This window comes from Pongo abelii, chromosome 5 (genome assembly GCF_028885655.2).
Source record: "Pongo abelii isolate AG06213 chromosome 5, NHGRI_mPonAbe1-v2.0_pri, whole genome shotgun sequence".
Lineage (NCBI taxonomy): Eukaryota > Metazoa > Chordata > Mammalia > Primates > Hominidae > Pongo > Pongo abelii.
Window position 1 is genome coordinate 30,488,489 of NC_071990.2, and position 9,558 is coordinate 30,498,046.

At 45.9% G+C, this 9,558-nt stretch overlaps 1 pseudogene; it reads right to left on the reverse strand.

The window, feature by feature from the left end:
* Nucleotides 1-508: 508 nt before the first annotated feature.
* Nucleotides 509-1,595, reverse strand: LOC100447928 (actin, cytoplasmic 2-like; annotated as a pseudogene).
* Between the last annotated feature and the right edge of the window lie 7,963 nt (nt 1,596-9,558).

Below are 9,558 nucleotides of genomic sequence, written 5' to 3' on the forward strand. Positions count from 1 at the left end.
AACATCAGCTAAGAAAGGAAACTGGGCCCTATGGCTTGGACTATTCCAACTCTGACAGACCAGCAGGACAGAAACAACTGGTTCAGGAGCCCTTGCCAGCCTCTAGGGAAATCCCAGAACACTCAGCCCTGACACATTAAAACCCTGCATTGATCAGAGACTGCTGGCCACGCAGACCCCCCCAAACCACAGACTTGTCTTCCAAAAGCACGTTCTTACATCAGCCACAAAGTGACTAAGCCACATGTACTAAGGGTTGAAATCAAAGATATGTACAGGGTATTAAACAAGTACGAAGGGCAACAGCTAACTTGAATACAAGGTCAAAATCAGCAACAAGTTCTACAATCTAGTGCTGGTATCAGATACAAGCTTCAAGGACAATTTCTTTTCAAAGGCTTATTCCAGTTTCGTGAGGCTAGCATGAGGTGTATGAATTTGCCAGGGGCAAATTTATACTTCTGAATTAACCCATGCAGCAAATGCTATGCATCTGCTTGCAGTACATTTAGAAGCATTTGCAGTGGATGATGGAGGGGCCGGACTCGTGGTACTCCTGCTTGCTAATCCATATCTGCTGGAAGGTGGACAGTGAGGCCAGGATGGAGCCGCCGATCCACACCGAGTACTTGTGCTCTGGGGGGTGCAACGATCTTGATCTTCATGGTGCTGGGTGCCAGGGCAGGGATCTCCTTCTGCATCCTGTTGGCGATGCCCGGGTACATGGTGGTGCCACCTGACAGCACCGCGTTGGCACAGGTCTTTGCAGATGTCTGCCTCGTACTTCATGAAGGAGTTGATGGTGGTCTCGTGGATGCCGCAAGATTCCATGCCCAGGAAGGAAGGCTGGAACAGTGCCTCCGGACACCGAAACCACTCATTGCAGATTGTGATGATCCGACCATTGGGCAGCTTGTAGCTCTTCTCCAGGGAAGAGGAGGATGCAGCGTGGCCATCTCCTGCTAGAAGTCTAGGGCAACGTAGCACAGCTTCTCCTTGACGTCGCGCATGATCTCCCACTCAGCCATGGTGGTGAAGCTGTAGCCACACTCAGTGAGAATCTTCATGAGGTAGTGGGTCAGGTCCCAGCCAGCCAGGTCCAGACACAGGATGGTGTGGGGGAGGGCATAGCCCTCATAGATGGGCACCATGTGTGTGACCCAGTCTCCAGAGTCCATGACAATGCCAGTGGTTCGCCGAGAGGTGTAGAGGGACAGCACGGCCTGGATGGCCATGTATATGGCCCGAGTATTGAAGGTCTTGAACATGATGAGTCATCTTCTCTCTGTTGGCCTTGGGGTTCAGGGGAGCCATGGTCAACAGCACCGGGTGCTCCTCTGGGGCCATGCACAGCTTGTTGTAGAAGGTGAGGTGCCAGATCTCCATGTCGTCCCAGTTGGTGATGATGTCATGCTCGATGGGATACTTCAGGGTCAGGATGCCTTGCTTGCTCTGGGCCTCATCGCCCATGTGGGAGTCCTGGCCCATGCCCACCATTATGCTCTGGTGCCGGAGGCGCCCAAAGATGGAGGAAAACATGGCTCGGGGGCGTCATTCCTAGGAAAGCCAGCTTTGCACATGCCGGACCCATTGTCAATGACAAACGCCACGATCTCTCCTTCCACTGCGACTGGCAGAGGAGCGGGCAGGCCAGTGGCGAGAGGACACAGTGCCTGGGCTGGCAGTGTCAACTGAGACCAGCCTTACAACAATTTTAAATGTCATGAAACACAGTCCACTCTAAGTTTTCACATGTTTGTTGGTTGACTTAGTGTGCAAACAGAGTAACGCTTCTATTTGGTGAACACAGTGGAGGACTCCAAAGTGCATTTCCTACCCGATATGCCATGCTCAGCAGCTGCAGTTCCCACCGAACACCAGAGCCAGTGTTTCTGGCACCCTAGAAAAAGGAAACCATTTTGTAAGAAACTGCTTTTGTTCCAGTAATATTATGCCACAGAGGTCCAAAGAAACTTGATTAACGATTTTATAGAAAGAGCAAAGGACAATTTGATTGTCTTCTTTTTTTGCATTTCAATAGGGAATGGAATGATTCTGTTTTACTCAGAGTGTCTTCCAAGACTTCCACAGAGAGCAATGCCTTTTAAAGGGGCCAAATCTGTTTTAAACCATGTTGTTCTTGTTTTTCTTAATTCTATGTTACAATTACTGTGGATGTTTTCACATTTTAAATAATCATTGTCTGAATCTTCATATCCGTTTTTCCAAGAGGTAAAATTGATCTCTAAACACAAAGAATAAAGTATTACCAAGATGTTCCCAAAACACTGTTGATAACCACAACTGCTATAGAATGGTATTTATTCATTTGTTCATTCATTGATTTAAACTTTCAGGGCCATCCAGGAACAGTGATAGACACTGGACAGCAGCCTGAGTGGGGTGAGCTCCTGGCCCTAAGAGAACTCAGACAGCAGTGGGACGGTCAGCCCTCAACAGTCAATGTCCTGCCTGTCTCTGCTATCCAGGCTGAGCTAGAAGCTGGTACAGAGTGGGTGTCAGACTGGCCTGTGAGATGCCACCCGCACTGCCTTTACTGGAAGTGCCATCAGTCAGAGCCCTTAGAGAGGGAAGGAATTTGACTGGGGTATTAAACTCCAGAGCATCACATCCAGGGATGCTCACTCCCCATCAGCCTGGGGGGGCTCCATGATTGGCACAGGGCAACCCTACCCAGATGTTCTCAGACTTTGTTTCCTCTCCAGGCCCCTAATGATGTTAGGTGAGATCAGGCTTGTGGTCAAAATGGGACCGGGGACATAAAGTCAAGTGGCAAGTTGCAAGTCAAGTTGCTGCTCCTAATCTCAGGAGCAGATTAGGAAGCGAGCAGGACAGTGAGAGGAAAGAAGACCCAAGAGCAGGTATCACAAGGCAGCTCTGGGCCCCTCAGGGCCCTGCAGCTCCTGCCTGGGCATGGTTCCTGGCTCCAGCAGAGCCCAAATTCTGAGGTTTCTTCAAGAAGCCCGTGGCCCCCAACCCTGCTTCTATGTGTCATGGGAGGTTCCCGTGATAACGCTTTTCTCACTCCCCCTTCAGAGGAAACTCCAAACTCCTCCTCCCTGCTGGACATCACCTGAAGTCAAATCTAGGGATCTCAGAGAATGCCTCAGATTCCCCTGAAAGGCAATGACCCAACCCCAAGGGAAATAGGGACCCCAGTGCTCCAGGCGATGGAGAAGCAGAGCTGAGTATGGGCTGACCTGGCCCTGGGAGTAGAGGCACTGAAGGAGAGTCCATGGCTGCAGAGCTTTGCTCTGACCTGAAGACGCAACAGACACAGGAGTGGAGAATCCCTTTCCCAACCCTAGATCTCATGCGCTTGCTGTGTGCCCTCCAACCCCATGTGGACCTTTGTGGCATCCCTGGGCTGCCTGAGCTGCTCTGACCTTCCATAACTCCCAGCGGCCCTTCTCTCTGGTTTCTACAGAGTAAGGAGACAGATCTTGGCCCTTTTTTTTCAATTTACCTTTGCCTTCAAACCTATCCCCTCTTTTCACTTCCCCTAGATCCTTAAGCAAAAAGTACAATCTAGATCATTGATAGGAGCTTTCTCTCTGCACACACACACACTATGAAACACACATATACACAGAGAAAGACATAAATATACACACGTATCTCTTAAGTACACTCCTATTTCCCTCCTTCACTTCTGTTCTCTAGTGATGGATCTGGCCTCTGCCTCCCAGAGTCCACCAGAGCCAGTTGGCCTCAAAATCACTCGCCTCTTTTGGCAGGGACCTTGAGCCCCATTTTTCTATTAATTCTAGTCCACTGCAGCCGACAGCACCCTGGCCTGATTTCAGGAATTTGGGTACTTTTATCTGCTCTACTTCTAGTTATCAGAGTGGAACTGACCAGCTCTAGGGCCCTGTTTACTTCTCTGAAAAGTGAAGGACTCAGACTACATTCTGTTGTTCTTGACAGGTCTAGGGGTCAATAGTTTTCTAATTCCCCCATGAGATGACCAGAGGGGTCTTATGTTCTGTATGCTCCTTCATCACATTCCAAATAAAGGGATGATCAGGATCCAAAAAATCATCTGTAGTCCTGAAAACTCTCATGTCCACACAGTTACGGGACCCTGGAAAATGCACCCAGGAGCAAGCAGAGTCCTGTGAGGAGAATAGAGGTGGTGATGGTGCCATTATAACATTCAGGAATATATATATCTTTATAGAGACTGTCTACTCATCTCTATACCCAGAATTACTTTTTTGATGACTTCTATGATGTTAAATTAATTGAGGCCATTTTCCAGCTCAGAATATTGCCCCAGAATTGCACAGTGTATCTACCTCATGAACTGGAGAAAAAAACAAAAACTTTATTCTTCTATTCCTAGAAGTAATGGTGCATAAGTGACACCTAGATCAGGGTGGGTGAGATTATCAGTTTCTGAGGACACTTTGTTCAATTGTATCTATTGCAGAGAGGTGTGATGAATCTTCTACTGACTATGGAATGAACGGGTAATCTTTTTTTTATCTGAATCTGACCACAGCTCCCTTGGGATGGGTCCCAATCACTTCCCAGGAGGACAGAGTCAAAAAGACTTCTCAGCTTTCCCACATGAACCCAGCACCAGGTAGGCCCTCTCTGAGCCCTGGGAAGCATATGGGTAAGGATGTCTTTGGAGAGAATTATACAAAGAAAAATGACTCGTTCCTTTTCACTGTCTACTCAAGAGAAGGCACTCACAAGCCAGGCCCAGGGAATCAGTCTCCCAGATCAGGCTGGTCCTGATCAGGGCTCTTGTGCAGCTCCTCCTCAGTGATCAGATGTCCCCTTCACTCTCTGACTGGTCTGTGCCCCCAGTCAGATCATGGGACTCTAGTACAGCCCTCTCCTGGGGCCACAATGCACCTAGACACACCCAGGGTCAGGGTGGTGACTCCTTTGGGGTTGCCCATCTCCAGGTGTGTCCAGGGGCACGCTAGCCTCAGGAGAGGAGCTATTGAGTCTCCTGCACTGTTTTGCAAGTCCACAGATGATATGGGAGCAGAAAAAGACTTCTAGGCAGGGCACCAGGGAGAGACAAATGGTATTTGGGAGCTTACTTAGCCCAGTACATCAGCTGCTGAATCACCCGGCAAGGTGGGAGGCAGGGAATGGTGAGAAGATGGGAACCTCTGACCACCAGATGAAAATGAGTCATGTGACTTTGTAACTCAGAACTTTAGGAGTCATGAAAGCAAAGGAAGTGGCAGGCCAGTCCAACTTAATGAATAAGGAATGAGTAGTATGGAAACCACAGAACAAGGAACAGAAAAAAGAGAGATGAGGGAAGAGCCCACCATGCTGGGTACCAGGTGCCAGGTGCATTTTATTGGGTCTCTGACAACTTGGAGAGGAGTCCAGTGAGACCTGCCCCATGTGATTCATCAGTTTCTGCCCTACTGTGCCCTGCTTTCCTCCTCACTGGGCCTTTTCTGTCACTTCTTCACCCCTCCTCCTACTCCACTGTCTGCGACCCCTACTCAAAGTTTCTTCCCCTCTGGAATTCCAAAAGCTGCCAAAATGAGGGTGGAGTCCTTCCTTCCAAGAGGGATTTTTCAGGGGATCCCATGAGGCTAATCTTGCTTGTTTTCTTCACTTCCTGATGCGTGGTTAGAAGAGCTTTCCGGAAGATCTTTCCTCCTGGATTTGGGGAAACAAAAATGGTTTGTTTCATTTTGTTTTTAAAGGGGTATGTGTGTGTGTGTGTGTGTGTTTCCATGTGCACACTTGTAGGGATGGGATTTACTACATCAGATAATCAGGAAAGATTATCAAACTAAGATAATGTTGCATTACTTTTCTATAACTGCCATAACAAATTACCACAAGTTTATTGGCTCAAAACAAACTTACTCTCTTACAGTTCTGGAGGTCAGAAGTCCAAAACCAGTCTCATTGAGTTAAAGTCAAGGTGCAGGTAGATTTGGTGTCTCTGATGGATGCAAGACAGAATCCAATTCCTCCTACATTCCTTGGATCCTGGCTTCTTCCTGGAATCACTCCCATCTTTTGCTTGGGTGTTCACATCCCCTACTACTGTGGTCAGGTCTCCCTCTGCCTCCTCTTATGAGGACACTCGAGATTATATTTAGGAAGCACCATATCAGGCAGGCTGCACTCCCTGTCTCTAGTTTAATCACATCTACAAAGCTCCTTCTGCCATATGAGGTAACAGTCACAGGCTTGGATGATTAGGACATGGATATCTTTGGGGGCCATTATTGAGCTTACCACACTAGCCTTGTGAGAAACAGCATTCTGCTTATGAAAAATGTCCTCCTAGAAGTTCATCCAATGTTTTCTAAGGGAAAACCATTGAGGGAGGACTAAATTTTTCATTACAAAAGGGATGAGGCATGAGGAGGTCAAAGGAAAGCAAAGACATGAAATGAAAATTCAGTGGTCCTTCAGCATTTATAAATCTGTGCATCAGGGAAGAGGAGAAGGACCTTCCAGGTAGAGGAAATAACTGAGTAATGGCCCAGGAAGTTTATAGTGTGCTTTGACGAGAGCTTAACAGAAGAATAGGAACACTTTCCCATGGAGTTGATGGTGGCAGTGATGGTGCATTTGGGATCTAAGGTAGCTTTATGTATTTATTTAGTTAGAGGCAGAGTCTGGCTCTGTCACCCAAGCTGGACTGCGGTGGCAAAATCATAGCTCCCTGTAATCTTGAGCTTCTGGCCTCAAGTGATTCTCCCACCTAAGCCTCTCCAAGTGCTGGGATTACAGGCATGAGCCACAGCCACCACCCCTCAAATAGCTTTTAGAGGACGTGAGGAAATAATCTGGTTTTAACCATTAAATAATTCAAGGGGATTATGAGTGAAAGTCTCTAAGTCAGAATCCCGACCAGGAAGAATGACACTGCAGTGCAGGCAGCTTTGGTTGGCTTTGGTTGGACTGGGGTAGCCCGTCCCCTCCGCAGTGCTTGTGCAAAAGCTGGTTTGGTGCAGAGAATCCCTCTTCGTAGGAAAGGAGGGGCGGCCAGAAAGGTGGCCGCCCCCTCGCTCATCCCGCAATGTATATTTTTGGCGGAATCTGGTGCTGAACCATTTCTAGGGGACCTGCTTCCAGATGAAGGTTCTCACAATAGCTGAGGTTCTCACAATAGCAGAGCAGCTCCCGAGCTTCGATCTGTTGAAAGTCAGCTCTCCGCACAAGGGTTTGTCCCACCGCGAGCATGTCCATTTCATCCTTCCTTCCTCCAACCCCCGTGGTTTGTCCTTGGCTGGAGGCGCGCTCCCTACAACATCCCCCTGACTCGAGCCTCAGAGCAGGTTGCGCATCTTGCCCAGGAGCTCGCCTGCACCAAATGTGCAGTGCGGTTGGGAGGCGCTCCTCCCTCCCTAGGGGCTTACCCGGAGAGAGGTACGTGCCCAACCAGGGCTCCCCAAGGCCTCGGAATGGGACTTGGGCTGCAGCGGGAAGGTCGACAGCTGTGTCGGGGGGCTGTCTGGTGGCCCCTGTCCCAGGGGTGGCCACGGCCAAGGGGGGCAGCGCCAGCCGCGCCTGAGGCCAGCCAGATACTAAGGAAGTCACACTGCCCCCTCCCCCAGGGCGACAGACAGAGAAGGGCAGACTGGACTCTGCCCTTGCGCCCCTCCACCTAAAAAAGGAAAAAGGAAAAGGGGTGGGGGGATATGAGCCAAACCAAGTGTGCAATAGGATTGGAACCATTGGCCAGATTCTTTTAACACTATTTCAGAGGTAGAATGAATAGGACATAGCACCTAAATAAATGAGGTAGGTGAGTGACAGGAAACATTTTTAAACTGCTAAGAAATCTTAAGCTTCATCCAATAGGAGTTTAGGGAGCAAACATGCAAGCTATGTAATTTATGATCGTTTCATCTTCGTCATTGTTTTATTTTTATTACTTTCAAATACTTTATTCCATTTTCATATTGCTACAACTTTGTTTCTTCTATAATTTTTTATTTAGTTTTATACGATCAATCACTTTTATCATTTCAATTAAACTGTCATCTTTAGTAGTAAAAGCTAGGTGACCAAAAAGCTGAAAATATTAATAATAAGAAAATCATATTTGACTGTATTGCTGAGGAAAATAATGATATCTCTGTTAGAAAATCATTTATTGAAACGTATTTCAGTCAAATTTATATTGCACTAAATTTTAACTACTTTCCTTACTGTTTCTCTCCTTGATCATTAGTATTGTTCACCCCCGAATGTGTTAAATGTTCAGGAGCAAGAATAGCCAAAAATCACCTACATGCTGCCTCAACTTCTATTTTAAAAAAAAAAATGAGTTCTTATTTGGTAGAAACATTCCTCTCTTGGTGATGCCACCAAGCCCAAGGCTGCAGTAATAGAAACCAGAAATTTTTTAAGAAATAAGTGTAATTCCATGGAATACTATGCAGCCATAAAAAAAGGATGAGTTCATGTCCTTTGTGGGGACATGGATGAAGCTGGAAACCATCATTCTCAGCAAACTATCAGAAGCACAGAAAACCAAACACCGCATGTTCTCACTCATAGGTGGGAATTGAACAATGAGAACACTTGGACACAGGAAGGGGAACATCACACACCGGGGCCTGTCGTGGGGTGGGGGGACAGGGGAGGGATAGCATTAGGAGATATACCTAATGTAAATGACGAGTTAATGGGTGCAGCATACCAACATGGCACATGTGTACATATGTAACAAACCTGCATGTTGTGCACATGTATCCTAGAACTTACAGTATAAAAATAAAAGAAATAGGTGTAATTGTACAAGAATAATTATAAACAATAGTATCTCAGATTTTGAGCTGAAAGTAAGTTCTCTAACTTTGTTCATCTTTTTAAAAATCTGTTAGTTTTTTTAGGTCTTTTATGTTTTGGCATACATTTTAAAATCAGTTCATTAATTTCCGACAAAAAGCCTCCTAGAATTTGGTTTGGTATTTGGTTGAATTTCTACATCAATTTGTGAAGGATCGTATTTAACAATGTTGAGTCTTGCTATTCATGATCAAGGTGTCAATTTATTTAGGTCTTCTTTATTTTCTCTCCACACTGTTTTTTGGTTTTCAGTGTCTTAGTTTTCTGAAGTCTTAGACATCATTTGTACTATTTATTCCTAAATATTTTCTGATCTTGACACTACTGTACTTGGAAAGATTTTAAAAATTTATCTCCAATTGTTTACTGCCAATATAAAAGAATAATATTTGCGGAGTGTTGTTAGTTTTGTTTCTGTTTTAGTTTGGTTTTATTTTTCTATTGACCTTGTAGCCTAAGTCTGTTTTGGTAATATTTTGTTAAATATTTTTATATCTATAATACTGAGTAACATTAGTTGGTAATTTTCTTTCTTTCCTTTTAATCAGGTATATGATTTGCCAATATTTGTTCCGGGTCTGTGACTTGTTTTTTTTTTAATTTGCTTAATAGTGTCCTTGAAACTGAAGAGTTATTAATGTTGATGAAATCCAATTTATCAATCTTTTTCTATTATGTATCTATCCAAGCATTCTTTGCATGAGCTCACAATATCTAAGAACTGTTTGTCCACCCTCA